Genomic DNA, 26763 nt, shown 5'->3' on the forward strand with positions numbered 1-26763 from the left:
CAGAGTGTAATTCTGTTGATTCTTATCTTATCAATACTGCTTATTGGGCAGTCAGGTGGACTCATGTAGGCTAATGACAGGAACGAGTCAGGGAGACTCTTCATGTTGATAATAATGAATCAGAACCGCAATGATTAACCTCGTCTGAGACCCGAATAATTGTTTTGTCTCCCCAAGCTAAATGTCTAGGCTTCTGCTCATCGGGCTAACGCTGTCTTCTCAGGAACCAGAAATCCCGCATGGAGGAGAGCAGAGGCTGTGGAACAGTATAATGGGAGCACTGAAACGGAGTGTGTCTGACTGACGGTCATATGGTTTCTGCCTCAGTCACAGGGTTGACCGGCCAGTCTCACTGTACTGGAGCCTAGCTGGATCTGTCTCTCTGTCTGTAGTAAAGGACTGCTTGTACTAATCCAAACCCTTCAGATCTGGAAACAGGTTGGGATAGGGAGTGCATTGGGATTGGCTGAATGTGTGGTTGTGACAGTAGGATGGCGGTTGCCTCGTTCTCTGTGTGGCCAGTCACTCTGTAAATCTCCTTGCTGGGTCTGTCTGACTGCCTGCCTGCCTGCCTGTTTGCCTGCCTATCTGCCTGCTGTCTGTTTCCCAGAGAGAACAACTAATTACTTTACCCTGATAGACCAGAAATCTGCAAGGCTCTGATAAGACCTGATTTAGACAAGTAACGATGGTGACCCAGCAGAAGACACAGGAAGCCTCACTGTGATGAGGAAGCCTAAACCGTGTGTTAATCTTCTTGGATTGTGTTTCTCTCTCCTCCTTCACGCCTCCTCTCAAATGATCTTCCCCCTTCAAACGTCTATCTCTCGTTATAACAATCTTTATTATTAATATTTAATTATTGTTTTTATTTAACCTTTTATTTAACTAGTTAAGTCAGTTAAGAACAAATTCCTGATTTTCAATGACGGCCTGGGAACAGTGGGTTAACTGCCTTGTTCAGGGGGCAGAACAACAGATTTCTACCTTGTCAGTTCGGGGATTTGATCTCTTAAGGGATTTAAGGGGAAGAAGTTTGGTTATTAATTTGTTTTGTATTTTGGAACAGATACTGTATATTCGTCAGTAGTTTACCGCTACCTGGCCTGCATACATGGACAATGTTGTGCTGATGCTGCCTTATATTAAAGCTAGACTCCTCCCATATTATTTCCTCAGGTTTAATCCTCGGCGCCAGTCAGCCAGTGAATGTGGTGACAGGACAGTGGCTGTAACTGGCAGAGTTCCAGGAAGCAGTTCCTGTTCCTGACCAACCTGAGAGGCCCAGTACACTTCCCAAATGGAACACTATACCCTACATAGTGCCTTTATAGGGCCCTGGTCAAAAGTAGTGCACTACTTAGGGAAAAGGGTGACATTTGGGACTCAGAACCCAGTGTACAGTTAATTAGCTTTTTCTCTGCACTCAGATGCTGAATGGGATACATCTCTGTGGCATGCAGAGAGATGAAGGAAGGCTACCTGCTGAAATATGGCCGCGGTCGTGCCAGGTATTGTTGAATATGATTGAAGTTCAACCTGGGCTACCTGGTTAATTAGATGTAATGGTCTGGCTGAGACACTGGATAGTCCAACAACACTGTTTTATTCTTTATGATTTTAACCTTTGTGTAGCACAACTGGGTGGGAAATGTGTTTTAACTGTCTCCTCTCTACTACTGGTTTCTGTTTCATGGGTAATTTCATAGTTATGAACAAAAACTAAAGCAGGAAGTACCAGTGACTCGCTCAATACAGAAGTGTTCAGGTTCTACATTACAGGAATGTTTTGCTGGCACAGACTGGAATATGTTCCGAGATTCATCCAATGGCATTGGGGAGTACACCACCTCGTCAATCAGCGCATCGTCAAAGTCATTACCACAGTGACCGTCCGTACATACCCCAACCAGAAGCCACGGATTACAGGCAACATCCACACCGAGCTAAAGGTTAGAGCTGCTGCTTTCAAGGAGCGGGACATCTAATACGGATTCTTCTAAGAAATCCTGCAATGTCCTCAGACAAACCATCAAACAGGCAAAGCATCAATACAGGGCTGAGATTGAATCCTACTACACCGGCTCTGATGACACAACAGTTGTAGACCTGATCACCAACAACGGTGAGACAGCCAGTAAGGAGGAGGTGAGAGACCTGGTAGTGTGGTGCAAGAGCAACAACCTCTTCCTCAATGTGCGCAAGAAAAATAAGCTGATCGTGGACTACAGGAAAAGGAGGACCAAGCACACCCCCATTCACAACGATGGGCTGTAGTGGAGCAGTTCGAGAGTTTCAAGTTCCATTTAAAAGGTTAAATGTTTAAAAAATAAAAAATAAATCTTGGAAAAGGAGAAATGCTCCTACACAGGGACGTAAACAAATATGTGGACAAAATATAAGAGAAATAAGCTTTTTGCTTAGTGGAAAATGTTGTAGACGTTTTATTTCAGCTCATGAAACACGGGACCAATACTTTACCTGTTGCCTTTATACATTTTTGTTCAATATATAACAAGCCAAGGCCACGTGACTCACTGTCTATAGAGGCAAACCATTTCCGTGTATACGGGTGACTCACTGTCTATAGGCGCAAACCATTTCCGTATATACGGGTGACTTACTTTCTATAGGAGCAAACCATTTCCGTATATACGGGTGGTGTACGTAATAAACTGTCCGCTAAGTGTATATCGAACAAAAAAAAACAGTAGTTTGGTTTGTCTGTGTGGTCACTCATCTCAAACTACTCATCTCAAACAACTACAGTTGGATAGGTATACCTCTATTTAGCCAGCCGTGATTGAGCGGACTACCATTCTCCTGGATGAAAACTCCATTAGAGGAGGCAGCCATGTAAACAGTGTTACTAGAGGAGGCAGCCATGTAAACAGTGTTATTAGAGGAGGCAGCCATGTAAACAGTGTTACTATTGGAGGCAGCCAGCCATGTAAACAGTATTACTAGAGGAGGCAGCCATGTAAACAGTGTTATTAGAGGAGGCAGCCATGTAAACAGTGTTATTAGAGGAGGCAGCCATGTAAACAGTGTTACTAGAGGAGGCAGCCATGTAAACAGTGTTACTATTGGAGGCAGCCAGCCATGTAAACAGTGTTATTAGAGGAGGCAGCCATGTAAACAGTGTTACTAGAGGAGGCAGCCATGTAAACGGTGTTACTAGAGGAGGCAGCCATGTAAACAGTGTTACTAGAGGAGGCAGCCATGTAAACGGTGTTACTAGAGGAGGCTGCCATGTAAACAGTGTTATTAGAGGAGGCAGCCATGTAAACAGTGTTACTAGAAGAGGCAGCCATGTAAACGGTGTTACTAGAGGAGGCAGCCATGTAAACAGTGTTATTAGAGGAGGCAGCCATGTAAACAGTGTTATTAGAGGAGGCAGCCATGTAAACAGTGTTATTAGAGGAGGCAGCCATGTAAACAGTGTTACTAGAGGAGGCAGCCATGTAAACAGTGTTATTAGAGGAGGCAGCCATGTAAACAGTGTTATTAGAGGAGGCAGCCATGTAAACAGTGTTACTAGAGGAGGCAGCCATGTAAACAGTGTTACTATTGGAGGCAGCCAGCCATGTAAACAGTGTTATTAGAGGAGGCAGCCATGTAAACAGTGTTACTAGAGGAGGCAGCCATGTAAACAGTGTTACTAGAGGAGGCAGCCATGTAAACAGTGTTACTAGAAGAGGCAGCCATGTAAACAGTGTTACTAGAGGAGTCAGCCATGTAAACAGTGTTACTAGAGGAGGCAGCCATGTAAACAGTGTTACTAGAGGAGGCAGCCATGTAAACAGTGTTATTAGAGGAGGCAGCCATGTAAACAGTGTTACTAGAGGAGGCAGCCATGTAAACAGTGTTATTAGAGGAGGCTGCCATGTAAACAGTGTTACTAGAGGAGGCAGCCATGTAAACAGTGTTACTAGAGGAGGCAGCCATGTAAACAGTGTTATTAGAGGAGGCAGCCATGTAAACGGTGTTATTGGAGCCCAATCCATTCTCCTAATTGCCAAATCGTCCTTTGGATAATTTATTATAGTCCAGTTGCAATTCTCAGAATGTTTACAGGCGTTATTATGCTGTTATTGTAATGGTCATCTCTATAAACACAAACACAGCAAGGGGTCCCAAATGGCACCCAATTTCCTATGCAGTGCACTGCTTTTGACCAGAGCCCTATGGGACATGTAGGAAGTAGGGCACCATGTGGAACACATACGGTACCGGTCAAAAATGTAGACACACGTTCTCATATTTTAGATTTTTCAAATTAAATACCCTTTGTCTTGACGACATCTTTGCAGAGTCTTGGCATTCTCTCATCCAGCTTCATGAGGTCGTCACCTGGAATGCATTTTAATTATTAACAGGTGTGCCTTGTTGAAAGTTAATTTGTGGAATTTCTTTCCTTCTTAGTGCATTTGAGCCAATCAGTTGTGTTGTGACAAGGTAGGGGTGGTATACAGAAGATAGCCTTATTTGGTAAAAGACCAAGTCCATATTATGGCAAGAACACCTCAAATAAGTGAAGAGAAACAACAGTCCATCATTACTTTAAGACATGAAGGTCAGTCAATTAGGAAAATGTCAAGAAATGTGAACGTTTCTTCAAGTGCAGTTGCAAAAAAATCTATCTCTATGATGAAACTCTCTCTCATGAGGACCACCACAGGAATGGAAGACCCAGAGTTACCTCTGCTGCAGAGGATACGTTCATTAGAGTTACCAGCTTCAGAAATCTCATGAGGACCGCCACAGGAAAGGAAGACAAGAAGACCTGCAGAGGATAAGTTCATCAGAATAACAGGCCAAATGAATGCTTCACATAGTTCAAGTAACAGACACATCTCAACATCATCTGTTCAGAGGAGAATCAGGCCTTCATGGTCTAATTGCTGCAAAGAAACGACTACTAAAGGACACCAATAAGAAGAAGATAGTTGCTTGGGCCAAGAAACACGAGTAATGGACGTTAGACCGGTGGAAATCTGTCCTTTGGTCTGATGAGTCCAAATTTGAGATTTGTGGTTCCAACCAACGTGTCTTTGTGAGACTCAGAGTAGGTGAACAGATGATCTCCGCATGGGTGGTTCCCACTGTGAAGCATGGAGGAGGAGGTGTGATGGTGTGGGGGTGCTTTTCTGGTGACACTGTCAGTGATTTATTTAGAATTCAAGGCACACTTAACCATTATGGCTTCCACAGCATTCTGCGGTGATACGCCATTCCATCTGGTTTGCGCTTAGTGGGACTATCATTTGTTTTCAACAGGACAATGACCCAACACACTACCAGGCTGTGTAAGGGCTATTTGACCAGGAAGGAGAGTGACGGAGTACTGCATCACATGACCTGACCTCCACAAACACCCGACCTCATCCCAATTGAGATGGTTTGGAATGAGTTGAACCACAGACTAAATTGAAAAGCAGCCAACAAGTGGGAACTCCTTCAAGACTGTTGGAAAAGCATTCCAGGTGAAGCTGGTTGAGAGAATGTCAAGAGTGTGCAACGCTGTCATTGAGGCAAAGGATGGCTACTTTGAAGGATCTAAAATATGTATTGATTTGTTTAACACTTTTTTGGTTACTACATGATTCCATGTGGGTTATTTCATACAATGTTGAAAATAGTAAAAAAATAAAGAAAACCCATTGGATGAGTGCTGTGTGTCCAAACTTTTGACTGGGACTGTATACCGTTTGAGATTATGCACGTTCTCTTCATTTATGCAACCAAACCAGGCTACAAACAAGGAAGAGACAAATTATGGCCAAGTAGCCATAAATGAGTCTGGAGTAATTCAACCACTGAAGATTGCAGTAATGAGTAAAGTCCTAGTCAGTATATCAACCATGCTACTCATACCATTGTCTTTGGTTGTTACTATCTTGTTGAATGGTAGAATACTTCTCTACACATTAGAGAGGAGGGCCTGCTAGAATCTATCTTGTTGTTGAATGGTAGAATACTTCTCTACACATTAGAGAGGGCCTGCTAGAATCTTGTTGTTGAATGGTAGAATACCTCTCTACACATTAGAGAGGAGGGCCTGCTAACCCTAACCCTAACCCTACTGCACCCACTCCAATGTATCTACCGCTCAAACCGGTCCACGGATGATGCCATTTCCATCGCTATTCACACGACCCTAACACATCTGGGCAAGAGGAACACCTATGTGAGAATGCTGTTCATGGACTACAGTTCAGCATTCAACGCTACTGGTAAGCTTGACACCAAGTTCAGAGCCCTGGGTCTGGAAAGTACCCTCCGCAACTGGATCCTGGACTTCATATACAGGCAGAAAACAGGCTGTGAGGATTGGCAACAACACCTCCTTCACAGTGACTTTTAACACAGGGGTCCCTCAGGGGTGTGTCCTCAGTCCTCTGCTGTACTCTCTGTTCACCACTACTGCTTGGCTTTGAACGGGCAAAGTTTGCTGATGACACCGCGGTTGTAGGCCTGATAATCAACAACAATGAGTCGTCCTACAGGTGGGGTGTAAGTGAACTGGCATGGTGGTGTCATGACAACAATCTCTCCCTCAACATCAGCAAAACAAAAGAGTTAATTGATGACTTCAGGAGGCAGAGGAGAGAACATGCAACCAATCCACATCAACAGGACTGCAGTAGAGAGAGTCAGCAGTTTTAGGTTCCTCAGCGTCCACATCACCGAGGACTTGACATGGACCAACAACACAACCACTCTCGTCAAGAGGGCGCAATAGCGTTTCCACTTCCTACTACCGCTGCAGCATCACATCATCAAGAGGGCGCAACAGCGTTTCCACTTCCTACTACCGCTGCACCATCGAGAGAGTCCAGACCAGCTGCATCACGGCCTGCTTCGCCAACGTCTGCAAGGCCCTCCAGCGGGTGGTGAAGAAAGCCAAGTACATCACTGGGACCGTGCTCCCACCCATCCAGGACATCTACTCAAAACGGTGCCTGAGGAAGTCCCGCAGCATCATCAAGGACCCCACAACCCAGTCACGAGCTGTTCCCTCCCTTACCGTCTGGCAGACGGTATCAGAGCATGTCTGATAACAACAGGTCCAGAGACAGTTTCTATCTACAAACCATTAGACGGTATCAGAGCATGAGGTCTGACACCAACAGGTTCAGAGACAGTTTCTACCTACAAACCATCAGACTGCTGAACACTTGAACTGGACTGACCACCTGCTCTGATTCTCCACCCCTTAGGACACACTCACTCACTCACTCATGCACAAGCAAACCCACACAGACATACCAAAAACACGTGTAAATATTGGACTATACATTGTGCCTTCCTGTATTATACTGATGCTAAAATGTTTATTCTATTCTACTGAGACATTTACTTTATGTTCGTACTCTTATATTTTATTATTTATTTTTTGTCCTTTACGTTGTCGGGGAAGAAACCTGAAAGTAAGCATTTTGTTGGATGATGTCATGACCCTGCCCGTCACGTACATACAACTAAATAAAACTTTAAACAAGCTGTAATTTAAGCTTCTTATGGGACAAGTTCAGAGAGTACCTCCCCGTTTTGGCCCTGTAGAGCTCTAAAATTATTATCATTTGAGCTCAATTATCAAGTCAACCACTGAGTGTGTTACTATGCCTACAGTCCCTTCACAATGTTTTCACACCTCTTGACTTTTATTCTTTATTTCTTGTGTTACAACCTGAATTTAAAATGGATTAAATTTAGATGTTTTTGTTGTGTCACTGGCCTACACACAATACCCCATAATGTTAATAAAGCTGAACAAGTCACATAATGGGTTGCATAGACACACTCTGTTGGCAATAATAGTGTTTAACTACATTTTGTATTGACCCTCTCCTCTCTGTACCCCACACATACAATTATCCGTAAGGTCCCTGAGTCGAGCAGGGAATTTCAAACACAGATTCAACCACAAAGACCAGGGAGGTTTTCCGATGCCTGTCAAATAAGGGTACCTATTGGTAAAAAATGAAAAGAGCAGACATTGAATAGCCCTTTGAGGATGTGAAAGTTATTAATTACACTTTAGATGGTGTATATATAGACACAGTCTCTACATACTGTAAATACAGGGCTTCCTTCCTATTTTATTTAACTAGACAAGTCAGAACAAATTCTTATTTACAATGAAGGCCTACCCTGGCAAAAGCCTCCCCTAACCCGGACGACACTGGGCCAATTGTGCGCTGCCCTATGGAAATCAAATCAAAGTTTATTTGTCACATGCGTTGAATACAACAGGTGTAGTAAACCTCACAGTGAAATGCTTACTTACAGGCTCTGTAGGTGAACAATAGGTAAGTAAAGAAATAAAAACAACAGTAAAAAGACTAAAACTCTTGAACACCCGATCACATCCGGTTATTATACAGCCCAGGTTCGAACCAGTATCTGTAGTGATGCCTCTAGCACTGCAATGCAGCGCCACTCGGGAGCCCATAAAGCTCCCTGATGACCCACGACTGCATGGCATTGCACAACACACCAATATCAAGTTTGCTTCCGAACTCAGTTGCCGGAGAGGAAGGAAACTGCTCAGGGATTTCGCCATGAGGCCAGCGGTGACTTTAAGACAGTTTAAGAGGTTCATGACTGTGTTAGGAGAACGTACAGTATCAACAACATTGTCGTTACTCCACAATACTAACCTAATAGACAGTGAAATGAAGGAAGCCTGTACAGATTACAAATATTCAAAGAAAATGCATCCTGTTTGCAACAAGGCAGTAACATGTAGCAAAGCAATTCACTTTTTTCCCCTTAATACAAAGTGTTATGTTTGGGACAAATCCAGTACAAAACATTACAGAGTACCATTCTCCATAATTTCAAGCATAGCGGTGGCTGAATCATGTTATGGGGATGCTTGTAATTGTTAAGGGAATTTTTCAGGATAAAAAAAATAAACGGAATGGAGCAAAGCACAGGCAACATCCTAGAGGACAATCTGGTTCAGGTTGCTTTCCACCAGACACTTGTAGATGATTTCACCTTTCAGCAGGACATTAATCTAAAACACAGGGCCAAATCTACATTGCTTACAAAGAAGACAGTGAATCACCCAGAGTGGCCATGTTACGGTTTTAAATCTGCTTGAAAATCTATGGCAAGACCTGAAAATGGTTGTCTAGCAATGATCAACAAACAATTTGACAGAGCTTGAATCATTTTCAAAAGAATAAGGGGCAAATATTGTACAATCCAGGTGTGGAAAGCACTTAGAGACTTACCCAGAAAGACACACAACAGTAATCGCTGCCAAAGGAGCTTCTACAAAGTATTTACTCAGGGGTATGAATGCAAATGTAAATGAGATAATTCTGTATTTTTTTTGCCAACATTTCTAAAAACCTGTTGTCACCAGGTCATTATGGGGTAGTGTGTGTAGATGGGTAAAAAAAAAAATATATATAAATAATAAATATAAATATATATATATTTATTCCATTTTGAATTCTTGTTGTAACAAAAAAATGTGGAATATCTCAAAGACTACTTTCTGAAGGCACTGTCTTGGAGATTAAGTATCAAAAAGTTAACTAAATTCCATGGTCTTTTACATTTTCGTTTTTTACGAGTACTCTTTGTGGATGTCAAAAATCCATCACCCTTTCCCAGCTTCTTTGTCTCTCTACCAAGGGAATAATCCTGATCCCTGTGTGATGTGAGCGTGTCTTACCCTGTTACACAACCAGAGACTTAAACTACAAGCTGTCAATCCAACTATTCACACCCTAAAGCTGGGTAGAGGTTTCCAAAACATTGAATGTTGGGTTTCTTAGATCGTCGCTGCTATGTACAGAGAGAGTTGGATATCAGATATGCGTAGCGACTCATCCAATTGCCTCAGCTCTAATATTTCCCCAGGGAAACATAATAAACAGAGGAGAAATCAAATCAAATCAAAGTGTGTTTGTCACGTGCCGCGAATACAACCGGTGTACAAAAAAACGTCACATGCGGCCTTACAGTGAAACGCTGAATACAACATGTGTAGACCTCCCAGTGAAATGCTGAATACAACAGGTGTAGTAGACCTTACAGTGAAACGCTGAATACAACAGGTGTAGTAGACCTTACAGTGAAATGCTGAATACAACAGGTGTAGTAGAACCTCACAGTGAAATGCTGAATACAACAGGTGTAGTAGACCTTGCAGTGAAATTATGAATACAACAGGTGTAGTAGACCTTACAGTGAAATGCTGAATACAACAGGTGTAGTAGAACCTCACAGTGAAATGCTGAATACAACAGGTGTAGTAGACCTGACAGTGAAATGCTGAGTACAACAGGTGTAGTAGACCTTACAGTGAAATGCTGAATACAACAGGTGTAGTAGACCTTACAGTGAAATGCTGAATACAACAGGTGTAGTAGACCTTACAGTGAAATGCTGAATGCAACAGGTGTAGTAGACCTTACAGTGAAATGCTGAATACAACAGGTGTAGTAGACCTCACAGTGAAATGCTGAATACAACAGGTATAGTAGACCTTACAGTGAAATGCTGAATACAACAGGTGTAGTAGACCTTACAGTGAAAGACTTACTTACAGGCCCTCACCAACAGTGCAATTTTTAAGTTTAACATAGGGTATTAGATAAACAACAGATAGGTAAAGAAAATAAAATAATAAAAAACTGTAAAATGACAGTGAAAATAACAGTAGTGAGGCTATATACAGTGTATTACGTTACAGAGTCAATGTGGAGGCTATATACAGTATATTACGGTACAGAGTCAATGTGGAGGCTATATACAGGGTGTACAGGTACAGAGTCAATGTGGAGGCTATATACAGTTTATTACGGTACAGAGTCAATGTGGAGGCTATATACAGGGAGTACAAGTACAGAGTCAATGTGGAGGCTATATACAGTGTATTACGGTACAGAGTCAATGTGGAGGCTATATACAGGGGGTACCGGTACAGAGTCAATGTGGAGGCTATATACAGGGAGTACAGGTACAGAGTCAATGTGGAGGCTATATACAGTGTATTACGGTACAGAGTCAATGTGGAGGCTATATACAGGGGGTACCGGTACAGAGTCAATGTGGAGGCTATATACAGGGTGTTACGGTACAGAGTCAATGTGAAGGCTATATACAGGGTGTTACGGTACAGAGTCAATGTGGAGGTTATATACAGGGGGTACCGGTACAGAGTCAATGTGGAGGCTATATGCAGGGGGTACCGGTACAGAGTCAATGTGTAGGCTATATACAGGGAGTACAGGTACAGAGTCAATGTGGAGGCTATATACAGGGGGTACAGGTTATGAGTCACTGTGGAGGCGATATACAGGGGGTACAGGTACTGAGTCAATGTGGAGGCTATATACAGGGGGTACAGGTACTGAGTCAATGTGGAGGCTATATACAGGGGGTACCGGTACTGAATCAATGTGGAGGCTATATACAGGGGGTACAGGTACTGAGTCAATGTGGAGGCTATATACAGGGCGTACCGGTACAGAGTCAATGTGGAGGCTATAGACAGGGGGTACAGGTACAGAGTCAATGTGGAGACTATATACAGGGTGTTACGGTACAGAGTCACTGTGGAGGCTATATACAGGGTGTTACGGTACAGAGTCACTGTGGAGGCTATATACAGGGTGTTACGGTACAGAGTCACTGTGGAGGCTATATACAGGGTATTACGGTACAGAGTCAATGTGGAGGCTATATACAGGGGGTACCAGTACAGAGTCAATGTGGAGGCTATATACAGGGGGTACTGGTACAGAGTCAATGTGGAGGCTATATACAGGGGGTACAGAGTCAATGTGGAGGCTATATACAGGGGTTACTTGTAAAGAGTTAATGTGGAGGCTATATACAGGGATTACTTGTAAAGAGTTAATGTGGAGGCTATATACAGGGGGTACTACGGTACAGAGTCAGTGTGGAGGCTATATACAGGGGGTACCGGTACAGAGTCAATGTGGAGACAATATACAGGGTATTACGTTACAGAGTCAATGTGGAGGCTATATACAGGGTATTACGGTACAGAGTTAATGTGGAGGCTATATACAGGGGGTACCGGTACAGAGTCAATGTGGAGACTATATACAGGGTATTACGTTACAGAGTCAATGTGGAGGCTATATACAGGGTGTACAAGTACAGAGTCAATGTGGAGGCTATATACAGGGGGTACCGGTACAGAGTCAATGTCGGGGGCACCGGTTAGTCGAGCTAATTGAGAGAGGGAGGAAGAGAGGAGGAGAGGATAGGAGGAGAGGAAGAGAGGGGGATAGGAAGAGAGGAGGGGAGGAAGAGAGGAGGAGCGGAAGAGAGGAGGAGAGGAAGAGAGGAGGATAGGAAGAGAGGAGGATAGGAAGAGAGGAGGGGAGGAAGAGAGGAGGATATGAGAGAGGAGAATAGGAAGAGAGGTGGATAGGAAGAGAGGAGGAGAGGAGGATAGGAGGATAGGAGAAGAGGAAGAGAGGAGGATAGGAAGAGAGGAGGAGAGGATAGGAGGAGAGGAAGAGAGGGGGATAGGAAGAGAGGAGGTGAGGAAGAGAGGAGGTGAGAATGAGAGGAGGATAGGAGAGAGGAGGATAGGAAGAGAGGAGGGGAGGAAAATAGGAGAATAGGAGAGAAGATAATAGGAAGAGAGGTGGAGAGGAGGAGAGGAGGATAGGAAGAGAGGAGGATAGGAGGATAGGAGGATAGGAGAAGAGGAAGAGAGGAGGATAGGAAGAGAGGAGGAGAGGATAGGAGGAGAGGAAGAGAGGGGGATAGGAAGAGAGGAGGTGAGGAAGAGAGGAGGTGAGAATGAGAGGAGGATAGGAGAGAGGAGGATAGGAAGAGAGGAGGGGAGGAAAATAGGAGAATAGGAGAGAAGAGAATAGGAAGAGAGGTGGAGAGGAGGAGAGGAGGATAGGAAGAGAGGAGGATAGGAGAATAGGAGAGAGGAGGAGAGGAAGAGAGGAGAAGAGGAGGATAGGAGGAGAGGAGGATTGGAAGTCAGTCAGTCACTCACTCACTCAGTCACTCACTCATTTCCACACTCAGTCAAACACTCACTAAGTCACTCGCTCAAAAACACAGTCACTCAATCAGTCACTCTCTCTCTCTCTCCCGTAGGGTTCTGGTCAACAGTAGTGCACTATATAGGGACGAGGCTACCATTTGGGACTCAGGCGGTCTAACAGTTCTTGATATACCCTTCAGATAGGGACGGCCTGGGAGCGTTTATACAATAATATCTGTCACGGCGGAGGGACGGGAGCAGAGATAGGTCGTGATGGATAACCCTGTCACCACTGAGGGATTACAGCTCCAGACATGAAAGTGTTCCGGCTAAGCACTTCATCAGGGCCAATCGTTTTTGTTTTATCCTGACATTGTGGCAAAGCCTTCACAGTTCCACACTGTCAGGGACTGCATTCAGAATAGCACCCTGTTCCGTTTGTAAAGGGGCCCCGGTCCAAGGTGGTGCAGCCTTCACAGTTCCACACTGTCAGGGACTGCATTCAGAGTAGCACCCTGTTCCGTTTGTAAAGGGGCCCCGGTCCAAGGTAGTGCAGCCTTCACAGTTCCACACTGTCAGGGACTGCATTCAGAATAGCACCCTGTTCCGTTTGTAAAGGGGCCCCGGTCCAAGGTAGTGCAGCCTTCACAGTTCCACACTGTCAGGGACTGCATTCAGAATAGCACCCTGTTCCGTTTGTAAAGGGGCCCCGGTCCAAGGTAGTGCAGCCTTCACAGTTCCACACTGTCAGGGACTGCATTCAGAATAGCACCCTGTTCCGTTTGTAAAGGGGCCCCGGTCCAAGGTAGTGCAGCCTTCACAGTTCCACACTGTCAGGGACTGCATTCAGAATAGCACCCTGTTCCGTTTGTATAGGGGCCCCGGTCCAAGGTAGTGCAGCCTTCACAGTTCCACACTGTCAGGGACTGCATTCAGAATAGCACCCTGTTCCGTTTGTAAAGGGGCCCCGGTCCAAGGTAGTGCAGCCTTCACAGTTCCACACTGTCAGGGACTGCATTCAGAATAGCACCCTGTTCCGTTTGTAAAGGGGCCCCGGTCCAAGGTAGTGCAGCCTTCACAGTTCCACACTGTCAGGGACTGCATTCAGAATAGCACCCTGTTCCGTTTGTAAAGGGGCCCCGGTCCAAGGTAGTGCATCCTTCACAGTTCCACACTGTCAGGGACTGCATTCAGAATAGCACCCTGTTCTGTTTGTAAAGGGGCCCCGGTCCAAGGTAGTGCACTTCAGAATATAAACAATATGGTGTCATTTGAAACACGAGGGACATGGAGGATCTCTCTCACTGACAGACACTGCCCCATTGAGGTGTGACACAAACCATTTAGTTTATGGCAGAAGCCATCACAATTAAAATGTGGTTTTCTGTAAGCAACATGTGCTGGACAGTCATTGATCAAGAGGGTCATCTTACCTCTGCCTGGTGTCTTAGGGTCCAACACGACCTAGAGAGACAAATCACAACAAAATGCAACACAACAGGAACTGCAAGCTACTGTATGTACTAGAGGGGATTGGGCTCTTCTCTCTTCCTGGTGCCAGAGGTATGGATTGCAGAGTGCTGCTCTCTCCTCAGGGAATATAGGAGAGTCAGGGAATATAATACATTTAGTTGGCTGAGTGCCAGGCGCCATAAAGCGAGGCATAAGAAATGTAGAAATCACCCTGCTTCCATATAGAAAATATATATCCTTTAAGTGTGTTATTAATTATGTTCAGGGCGTACTGTATCTGAGTGACTTCTGCGTTGATAGCCACTGCGATATCTGATATAGCTGGTTAATTAACTCTTTTTGTTGTTGTTGTTGTTGTTGTGATGAGTCATTCATGCATTCTATTATTCTCCTAATGAATTGTTTTGGTAATAGTTTTAATTTAACATCAAAATCAGGAAGACATGAGTTTAATGAACCTCTAACTAAAGCACTTCTTTAAGAGTCCAGATGGAATTGCCTCCTCTTAAGAGTCCAGACAGAAAAGCCTTCTCTTAAGAGTCCAGATGGAATAGCCTCCTCTTAAGAGTCCAGACAGAAAAGCCTTCTCTTAAGAGTCCAGATGGAATAGCCTCCTCTTAAGAGTCCAGACAGAAAAGCCTTCTCTTAAGAGTCCAGATGGAATAGCCTCCTCTTAAAAGTCCAGATGGAATAGCCTTCTCTTAAGAGTCCAGATGGAATTGCCTCCTCTTAAGGGTCCAGATGGAAAAGTCCCCTCTTAAGAGTCCAGATGGAATAGCCTCCTTAAGAGTCCAGATGGAAAAGCCTCCTCTTAATTTTATTCACTAATCTTCTAGTCTCGTCCTCCAGTAGTCATCACAGTTTAAGAACTTAAAGAAGTCCTCTTCTTACATCTGCATTTAGGGGTTTAAAGTATTTTTATCGAGGTGATAAAACAGTAGTTTAATATTTGCGATGTGCTGTATTCCATCTTCATGTCGTTCCTCTAAGTCAAAGCAATTCCGTAGAATGTTTGTGCTCAGATACTTTAGTGGCCAATAGAAAGCATTTTAATTTGAGGTAGTGGCTAAGTTGTGTTCTGATCCAATTACACCTGAAGGTAAAAGATCAAACAGAATTTCTTTGTTTTACTTCTACGCAACGTTCAACCCACGTTCAACCAACGTTCAACCAACATTCAACCAACATTCAACCAACATTCAACCAACATTCAACCAACATTCAAAGACTCCAGGTTCCCTGTCAGTCCAGGTCTGAACACTCCATGAAAAGGGGAGACTAAACTGTGTGTGTGTGTGTGTGTGTGTGTGTGTGTGTGTGTGTGTGTGTGTGTGTGTGTGTGTGTGTGACCTCACAACAAACCCAGCCACACAGTCAGCGTGTCATCGCCGCACACACACACCTCTTCTCCCGGCCTGTGATGACAGAATGCCATTGAAAATGATGGGCCATACTCACTGGACTGCTGTCTATAATTTAATCTATATCCTACGTGTCCTCGGTAAGAAATCAAAACTATTGTTGATGCAAATCCAAGAAGGCAAAACTGGGAAAACCAAAGATGTTAAACACAAGACCATTCTCTTCCTCATTTGGGGAGGCAGGTAGTGGTTAGAGGGAGGAGGGAGGTAGTGGTTAGAGTGGTTAGAGGGAGGAGGGAGGTAGTGGTTAGAGGGAGGAGGGAGGTAGTGGTTAGAGGGGGGAGGCAGGTAGTGGTTAGAGGGGGAGGCAGGTAGTGGTTAGAGGGGGGAGGCAGGTAGTGGTTAGAGGAGGGAGGCAGGTAGCCTAGTGGTTAGAGGGGGGAGGCAGGTAGCCTAGTGGTTAGAGGGGGGTGGCAGGTAGCCTAGTGGTTAGAGGGGGGAGGCAGGTAGCCTAGTGTTTAGAGGGGAGAGGCAGGTAGCCTAGTGGTTAGAGGGGGGAGGCAGGTAGCCTAGTGGTTAGAGGGGGAGGCAGGTAGTGGTTAGAGGGGGAGGCAGGTAGCCTAGTGGTTAGAGGGGGGAGGCAGGTAGCCTAGTGTTTAGAGGGGAGAGGCAGGCAGCCTAGTGGTTAGAGGGGGGAGGCAGGTAGCCTAGTGGTTAGAGGGGGAGGCAGGTAGTGGTTAGAGGGGGAGGCAGGTAGCCTAGTGGTTAGAGGGGGAGGCAGGTAGCCTAGTGGTTAGAGGGGGCGGCAGGTAGTGGTTAGAGGGGGAGGCAGGTAGCCTAGTGGTTAGAGGGGGAGGCAGGTAGTGGTTAGAGGGGGAGGCAGGTAGCCTAGTGGTTAGAGGGGGAGGCAGGTAGTGGTTAGAGGGGGAGGCAGGTAGCCTAGTGGTTAGAGGGGGAGGCAGGTAGTGGTTAGAGGGGGAGGCAGGTAGCCTAGTGGTTAGAGGGGGAGGCAGGTAGTGGTTAGAGGGGGAGGCAGGTAGCCTAGTGGTTAGAGGGGGAGGCAGGTAGTGGTTAGAGGGGGAGGCAGGTAGCCTAGTGGTTAGAGGGGGAGGCAGGTAGCCTAGTGCTTAGAGGGGGAGGCAGGTAGTGGTTAGAGGGGGAGGCAGGTAGCCTAGTGCTTAGAGGGGGAGGCAGGTAGTGGTTAGAGGGGGAGGCAGGTAGCCTAGTGGTTAGAGGGGGAGGCAGGTAGTGGTTAGAGGGGGAGGCAGGTAGCCTAGTGGTTAGAGGGGGAGGCAGGTAGTGGTTAGAGGGGGAGGCAGGTAGCCTAGTGGTTAGAGGGGGAGGCAGGTAGTGGTTAGAGGGGGAGGCAGGTAGCCTAGTGGTTAGAGGGGGAGGCAGGTTGTGGTTAGAGGGGGAGGCAGGTAGCCTAGTGGTTAGAGGGGGAGGCAGGTAGTGGTTAGAGGGGGAGGCAGGTAGCCTAGTGGTTTGAGGGGGAGGCAGGTAGCCTAGTGGTTAGAGGGGGAGGCAGGTAGCCTAGTGGTTAGAGGGGGAGGCAGGTAGTGGTTAGAGGGGGAGGCAGGTAGCCTAGTGGTTAGAGGGGGAGGCAGGTAGTGGTTAGAGGGGGAGGCAGGTAGCCTAGTGCTTAGAGGGGGAGGCAGGTAGTGGTTAGAGGGGGAGGCAGGTAGCCTAGTGGTTAGAGGGGGGAGGCAGGTAGCCTAGTGGTTAGAGGGGGGAGGCAGGTAGCCTAGTGGTTAGAGGGGGGAGGCAGGTAGCCTAGTGGTTAGAGGGGGGAGGCAGGTAGCCTAGTGGTTAGAGGGGGGAGGCAGGTAGCCTAGCGGTTAGAGCTAGGCCAAAAGGGTGCTGGATCGAACCCCTGAGCTGACACGGTAAATATATGTCGTTCTTCCCCTGAACAAGGCAATTACACCACTGTTCCCCTGAACAAGGCAGTTAACCCACTGTTCCCCTGAACAAGGAAGTTAACCCACTGTTCCCCTGAACAAGGCAGTTAACCCACTGTTCCCCTGAACAAGGCAGTTAACCCACTGTTCCCCTGAACAAGGCAGTTAACCCACTGTTCCCCTGAACAAGGCAGTTAACCCACTGTTCCCCTGAACAAGGCAATTAACCCACTGTTCCCCTGAACAAGGTAGTTAACCCACTGTTCCCCTGATCAAGGCAATTACACCACTGTTCCCCTGAACAAGGCAGTTAACCCACTGTTCCCCTGAACAAGGCAGTTAACCCACTGTTCCCCTGAACAAGGCAATTACACCACTGTTCCCCTGAACAAGGCAGTTAACCCACTGTTCCCCTGAACAAGGCAGTTAACCCACTGTTCCCCTGAACAAAGCAGTTACACCACTGTTCCCCTGAACAAGGCAATTAACCCACTGTTCCCCTGAACAAGGCAGTTAACCCACTGTTCCCCTGAACAAGGCAGTTAACCCACTGTTCCCCTGAACAAGGCAGTTAACCCACTGTTCCCCTGAACAAGGCAGTTAACCCACTGTTCCCCTGAACAAGGCAGTTAACCCACTGTTCCCCTGAACAAGGCAGTGAACCCACTGTTCCCCTGAACAATGCAGTTACACCACTGTTCCCCTGAACAAGGCAGTTACACCACTGTTCCCCTGAACAAGGCAGTTAACCCACTGTTCCCCTGAACAAGGCAGTTGACCCACTGTTCCCCTGAACAAGGCAGTTAACCCACTGTTCCCCTGAACAAGGCAGTTGACCCACTGTTCCCCTGAACAAGGCAGTTACACCACTGTTCCCCTGAACAAGGCAGTTAACCCACTGTTCCCCTGTTCCTAGGCCAGTCATTGTAAATAAGAATGTGTTCTTATGCCTAGTTAAATCAAGGATAAATAAATAAAAATACTGCAGATATCAGTCAGTAGATTGCCCGGCAGGTTTCATATCAATATATCCAACGTTCATGCAGGTTGGCTCGGCTATATTGTCAATGCACATTATATGCCTGTAGCATTATGTAACTGATATTGTCAGTATATTACATGGCTGGAACCAAACAATGAAAGTGTGGCTGTGTTTCTTGGCGGGGACGGTGGTGGCGTGGGGAGGGAGGCCTTGCCGTCTGGACCCGACACAGGGATTACATGGAGCCACTGTGTGTGTGTGTGTGTGTGTGTGTGTGTGTGTGTGTGTGTGTATGTGTGTGTGTGTGTGTGTCTGTTGCGAGGGGGAAGGGAATGACAGGAAATGACACACTCGTTACCCAGCCTGCCTCAGCGGGAGTGAGGAGGAAGTAGAGAGACCTGCGGAACAAACATGGGCTGTGTCTGAAAACATTTATAGCAATCAAATGTCCCTCTTTTCCTCCAACTCCTCTACCTCTCTCTCAAAGCTCATTGGACGAGGATGCCCAGGAGAATGACCATGGATCCTCTCCCCCACTGAAATTTGAGAAGGAGTTTAAGGAAACGTGGAGGAAACGTGGAGAAAACGTGGAGAGTGTGTGTGTGTGTGTGTGTGTGTGTGTGTGTGTGTGTGTGTGTGTGTGTGTGTGCGTGCATGTGCGTGTGTGTGTGCGTGCGTGATCACCGCTTGTGATAAGCAGCGGGTGGTCATGTCAGAACTGTCATGGCCGCCGAGAGCCACAGTGGCATAACACACACAGCGGGAGAAAGTGACAGGTCCCAGCCACAGTTGTAAGGATTTTCAATACGCACTCATAAACGTATACACAACGTATATACAACATATATGCAACGTGTACACGCTGTACAATGCATACACAACGTATATACAACGTATACACAACGTATACACATACAGTAGACCTAGTTGTCCTCACATGGCTTGGCTAACAAGTTTGCCTTGTTAAAGTTAATTTATGCATTAGAGCCAATCAATTGTGCTGTGACAAGTTACAGAAGATAGCCCTGTTTGGTAAAAGACCAAGTCCATATTATGGCAAGAACAGCTCAAATAGATAAAGAGAAACGACAGTCCATCATTACTTTACGACATGAAGGTCAGTCAAACCAGAACCAGAAAATGTCAAGAACAAAGTTTCTTCAAGTGCAGTCAAAAACAACATCAAGCAATCTGATGAAACTGTCTCTCATGAGGACCGCCACAGGAATGGAAGACCCAGAGTTACCTCTGCTGCAGAGGGTACGTTCATTAGAGTTACCAGCCATTAAAATTGCAGTCCAAATAAATGCTTCACAGAGTCCAAGGAACAGACACATCTCAACATAATCTGTTCAGAGGAGGCTGCGTGAATCAGGCCTTCATGGTCGAATTGCTGCAAAGAAACCACTACTAAAGGACACCAATAAGAAGAAGAGACTTGCTTGGGCCAAGAAACACAAGCAATGGACATTAGACCAGTGGAAATCGGTCCTTTGGTCTGATGAGTCCAAATTTGAGATGTTTGGTTCCAACCACCTTGTCTTTGTGAGATGCAGAGTAGGTCAACGGATGATCTCTGCATGTGTGCTTCCCACTGTGAAGCATGGAGGAGGAGGTGTGATGGTGTGGGGTTGCTTTTAAATCTGTGTTTTATTTAGAATTCAAGGGACACTTAACCATTATGGCTTCCACAGCATTCTGCGGTGATACGCCATCCCATCTGGGTTTTGCTTAGTGGGACTATCATTTGTTTTTAACAGGACAATGTCCCAAAACACACCTTCAGGCTGTGTAAGGGCTTTTTGACCAAGAAGGAGGAAAAATTAAGAAAAACCCTCGAATGAGAAGGTGTGTCAAAACTTTTGATTGGTACTGTACATACATATATATATATATATATATAGAGAGAGAGAGAGAGAGAGAGAGAGAGAGAGAGAGAGAGAGAGAGAGAGAGAGAGAAAGAGAAAGAATACCTGATCTAACAAGCCCACGAGGGGACAGCTTTATTACAGGCCATACTGTTTCAGTCTTCATCTCCCCCATAGAAACAACAGTGACAGCACCGTCAACAACAACGGAAGGGATCTGTTGCAGCTCTGTAGAAGCCTGGGTCTGTACTTAGTCAATGGTAGGTTACGGGGGGGACTCTTTGGGGAGATTCACCTACCGCTTACCTCTTGGCCACAGTACAGTAGACTATATGATTACAGACATGGACCCCTTCTCTCTCAGCTCATTCACTGTCAAGCCACTAACACCTCTGTCTGGTCACAGCCAAATTACATTGTTCCTCAAAAGAACAGACATGGAAACAACCAGACAATTCATACAGATGGGCCCAAAACAGCACAGAAGAATACCAGAAAGCAACCTGTAACCAGAATATCCAAACACTCTTAGATAACTTTCTGGATACCACATTCACTCACAGTAAAGAAGGCATCGATCTAGCAGAACAAAACACCAACTATATATTCAGGCAAACGGCAAAAAAAGCACAATTGAAATGGATAAACAACAAAACAAAAAAGATCACAGGTTTGATGCAGATTGTAAAATTTAAATTATAAGGAAAAAACTTAGAACACTATCCAACCAAAAACACAGAGACCCAAATAATGGTGAGTTACGCCTTCATTACTGTAAGATTTTAAACTCTATAAACGTACACTCAGAACTTAAAAAAGCACAGTACAACAGCAAGCAGCTGACACTAATTAAGGAGTCCATAAACACAAACAACTTCTGGCAAAATTGGGAAAATGTTTTTTTTTATCTAAACAAGAGGAATTAGCGATACAGAATGGTGACATACGGACAACACGTTTTAAAACACTCTACAACACCGTTCAAATTGACACAAACGCAGAACAACGACAAATTCATGAGGAGTTGAATGGATTAGAAAAAGCTATAAAGGACAATCAACATCCACTGGACTCCCCAATTACTGAAAGGGAGGTCTATAAGAAACTAAACTATTACTGACCAGGACCTCTATAAGAAACTAAACTATTACTGACCAGGAGCTCTATAAGAAACTAAACTATTACTGACCAGGAGCTCTATAAGAAACTAAACTATTACTGACCAGGAGCTCTATAAGAAACTACACAATTACTGACCAGGAGCTCTATAAGAAACTAAACTATTACTGACCAGGAGCTCTATAAGAAACTAAACAATTACTGACCAGGAGCTCTATAAGAAACTAAACTATTACTGACCAGGAGCTCTAGAAGAAACTAAACTATTACTGACCAGGAGCTCTATAAGAAACTAAACTATTACTGACCAGGAGCTCTATAAGAAACTAAACTATTACTGACCAGGAGCTCTATAAGAAACTAAACTATTACTGACCAGGAGCTCTATAAGAAACTAAACTATTACTGACCAGGAGCTCTATAAGAAACTAAACTATTACTGACCAGGAACTCTATAAGAAACTAAACTATTACTGACCAGGATCTCTATAAGAAACTAAACTATTACTGACCAGGAGCTCAATAAGAAACAACTATTACTGACCAGGAGCTCTATAAGAAACTAAACTATTACTGACCAGGATCTCTATAAGAAACTAAACTATTACTGACCAGGAGCTCTATAAGATACTAAACTATTACTGACCAGGAGCTCTATAAGAAACTAAACTATTACTGACCAGGAGCTCTATAAGAAACTAAACTATTACTGACCAGGAGCTCTATAAGAAACTAAACTATTACTGACCAGGATCTCTATAAGAAACTAAACTATTACTGACCAGGAGCTCTATAAGATACTAAACTATTACTGACCAGGAGCTCTATAAGAAACTAAACTATTACTGACCAGGAGCTCTATAAGACACTAAACTATTACTGACCAGAAGCTCTATAAGACACTAAACTATTACTGACCAGGAGCTCTATAAGAAACTAAACTATTACTGACCAGGAGCTCTATAAGAAACTAAACTATTACTGACCAGGAGCTCTATAAGAAACTAAACTATTACTGACCAGGAGCTCTATAAGAAACTAAACTATTACTGACCAGGAGCTCTATAAGAAACTAAACTATTACTGACCAGGAGCTCTATAAGAAACTACACTATTACTGACCAGGAGCTCTATAAGAAACTAAACTATTACTGACCAGGAGCTCTATAAGAAACTAAACTATTACTGACCAGGAGCTCTATAAGAAACTAAACTATTACTGACCAGGAGCTCTATAAGAAACTACACTATTACTGACCAGGAGCTCTATAAGAAACTAAACTATTACTGACCAGGAGCTCTATAAGAAACTAAACTATTACTGACCAGGAGCTCTATTACTGACCAGGAGCTCTATAAGAAACTAAACTATTACTGACCAGGAACTCTATAAGAAACTAAACTATTACTGACCAGGAGCTCTATAAGAAACTAAACTATTACTGACCAGGAGCTCTATAAGAAACTAAACTATTACTGACCAGGAGCTCTATAAGAAACTAAACTATTACTGACCAGGAGCTCTATAAGAAACTAAACTATTACTGACCAGGAGCTCTATAAGAAACTAAACTATTACTGACCAGGAACTCTATAAGAAACTAAACTATTACTGACCAGGAGCTCTATAAGACACTAAACTATTACTGACCAGGAGCTCTATAAAACACTAAACTATTACTGACCAGGAGCTCTATAAGAAACTAAACTATTACTGACCAGGAGCTCTATAAGACACTAAACTATTACTGACCAGGAGCTCTATAAGAAACTAAACTATTACTGACCAGGAGCTCTATAAGAAACTAAACTATTACTGACCAGGAGCTCTATAAGAAACTAAACTATTACTGACCAGGAGCTCTATAAGAAACTAAACTATTACTGACCAGGAGCTCTATAAGAAACTACACTATTACTGACCAGGAGCTCTATAAGAAACTAAACTATTACTGACCAGGAGCTCTATAAGAAACTAAACTATTACTGACCAGGAGCTCTAGAAGAAACTAAACTATTACTGACCAGGAGCTCTAGAAGAAACTAAACTATTACTGACCAGGAGCTCTATAAGAAACTAAACTATTACTGACCAGGAGCTCTATAAGAAACTAAATTATTACTGACCAGGAGCTCTATAAGAAACTAAACTATTACTGACCAGGAGCTCTATAAGAAACTAAACTATTACTGACCAGGAGCTCTATAAGAAACTAAACTATTACTGACCAGGAGCTCTATAAGAAACTACACTATTACTGACCATGAGCTCTATAAGAAACTAAACTATTACTGACCAGGAGCTCTATAAGAAACTAAACTATTACTGACCAGGAGCTCTATAAGAAACTAAACTATTACTGACCAGGAGCTCTATAAGAAACTAAACAATTACTGACCAGGAGCTCTATAAGACACTAAACTATTACTGACCAGGAGCTCTATAAGAAACTAAACTATTACTGACCAGGACCTCTATAAGAAACTAAACTATTACTGACCAGGAGCTCTATAAGAAACTAAACTATTACTGACCAGGAGCTCTATAAGAAACTTAACTATTACTGACCAGGAGCTCTATAAGAAACTAAACTATTACTGACCAGGAGCTCTATAAGAAACTAAACTATTACTGACCAGGAGCTCTATAAGACACTAAACTATTACTGACCAGGAGCTCTATAAGAAACTAAACTATTACTGACCAGGAGCTCTATAAGAAACTAAACTATTACTGACCAGGAGCTCTATAAGAAACTAAACTATTACTGACCAGGAGCTCTATAAGAAACTAAACTATTACTGACCAGGAGCTCTATAAGAAACTACACTATTACTGACCAGGAGCTCTATAAGAAACTAAACTATTACTGACCAGGAGCTCTATAAGAAACGTCAGGCTCTCAAATTTAAAAAGGCATGCGAACCTGATGGCATCCTAAATGAGATGCTCAAACTCACTAGTGCAAAATTTCAATTAGTTATATTAAAACTGTTTAATTTGATCCTGAGTGTAGGTTATTTCCCTGACAACTGGAATGAAGGACTCATAACTCCAATCTTTAAGAACGGAGACAAATTTGACCCTAACAATTACAGAGGCATTTGTGTGAACAGTACCCTGGGGAAGGTTTTCTGTACTATTATAAATGTAAGAGTTCTAAACTTCCTTAATAAGCACAATGTCTTGAGTAAAAGCCAAATTGGATTTATACCAAAACATCGCACAACTGATCATATTTACACCCTACACACCCTGATAGATAAACATGTCCACCAAAATAATACCAAAATATACATATGACAAAATTAAATCAATGTATACTGGCAATACAAGCAGCATTAAAATTGGCAAGAAAATAACAGAATTCTTTAACCAGGGGCTGGGCCTTCGTCAGGGTTGTAATCAGAGCCCTGCACTCTTCAATATTTACATCAAGGAATTGGCCACTGTTCAGAAGTTGAATGCCTACTCTTCGCAGATGACCTATGCCTGCTTTCACCCACAGCACATGGCCTACAGCAGAGCCTGGACCTGCTAGAGCAGTACTGCCAGATCTGGGCCCTGGCAGTAAACCCCAAAAATACTAAAATAATGATTTTCCAGAGAAGATCCAGATCTCAGGGAATTAGACCAAAGTTCTCAATTGGTACAAAATATATAGAGTACTGCACACACTACACATATTAAGGTTAAAAAATAAACTCAACTGGACACCTTAATGAGAGAGAAAGCAGGAAGGGCATTCTACACCATTAACAAGCTAACTCAAATTGAAATTCCTATTACAATTTGACTAAAACTAATTGAATATGTCATTGAACCAATTGCACTTTACGGCAGTGAGGTGTGGGGTCCACTTGCAAAACAAGATTTCATCAAATGGGACAAACACCCCATTGAAACCCTGCATGCAGGGTACGTTCTCCTACATGTCCAGAGGAAAACTACAAACAATGCATGCAGGGCAGAATTAGGCCAATATCCACTATGAAATTAAAACTTTAAAAAGAGCAATTAAGTTTTGGAAACATCTAAAATACAGTGACCCCCTCTCATATCATTACCAAGCCCTGCAATGCCAAGAGCTGAGCAAAGAAAATAGTCCCCTCATCCAGCTGGTCCTGGGGCTGAGTTCACAAACCTGTTCTACTAACACACTGAAGCCTCAGTCCCCTCATCCAGCTGGTCCTGGGGCTGAGTTCACAAACCTGTTCTACTAACACACTGAAGCCTCAGGACCAGAACATCCAATCAATCAGGATAAACCAAATTACAACACAGTCAAAGCAAAACTGCATTGCTTATTGGGAAACACAAACACAAACACAAAGCAAAATGCAGTGCTATCTGGCCCTAAATCGACAGTACACCATGGCTAAATATATGACCATGGTTACTGATCAAAACCTTAGAAAAACCTTGACAAAGTACAGGCTCAGTGAGCACAGCCTTGCCATTGAGAAGGGTAGACACAGGAAAACCTGGCTCCCTGTAGAGGAAAGGCTGTGCAACCACTGCACAACAGCAGAACCTGAGACGGAGCTGCATTTCCTGACTAAATGTCAAAAATATAAAACAATTAGAGAGTGTCAATTCCATAAATTTTAAACCCTTATTCAAGGTTTCAAAGACGTCTCTGATGAGAGTAGGCTACCCCCCCCCATCCTGTTGGGGGAGGACGCAGAGAGCTGTGGGTTGGCAGTGCACTACATTGTTGCCTGCCATAAGATGAGGGACAGTGTCTGACAAGCATATCAACCTGCACATGTCCTCTACTGTATACTTGTTGTTATTGTTGAATGTATGGTTATTTTAACCCTTGGTTATTGTTGTTACTGTTGTCCCGTTGACAATTTTGATTCTCATTTTTATTTTATATTGTAAATATCCAAAATAAGCTTTGGCAATGTGTACATTGTTAAATCATGTCAATAAAGCACATTGAATTTAATTGAATTGAGAGAATCAAAAGGGTCAGAGAGAAAGAGAATTGAAAGGAGACAGAGAGACAGAGAGAGAGAGAGAGAGAGAGAGAGACAGAGAGAG

The sequence above is a fragment of the Oncorhynchus clarkii genome, chromosome 22 (genome assembly GCF_045791955.1).
Source record: "Oncorhynchus clarkii lewisi isolate Uvic-CL-2024 chromosome 22, UVic_Ocla_1.0, whole genome shotgun sequence".
Taxonomy (NCBI): domain Eukaryota; kingdom Metazoa; phylum Chordata; class Actinopteri; order Salmoniformes; family Salmonidae; genus Oncorhynchus; species Oncorhynchus clarkii.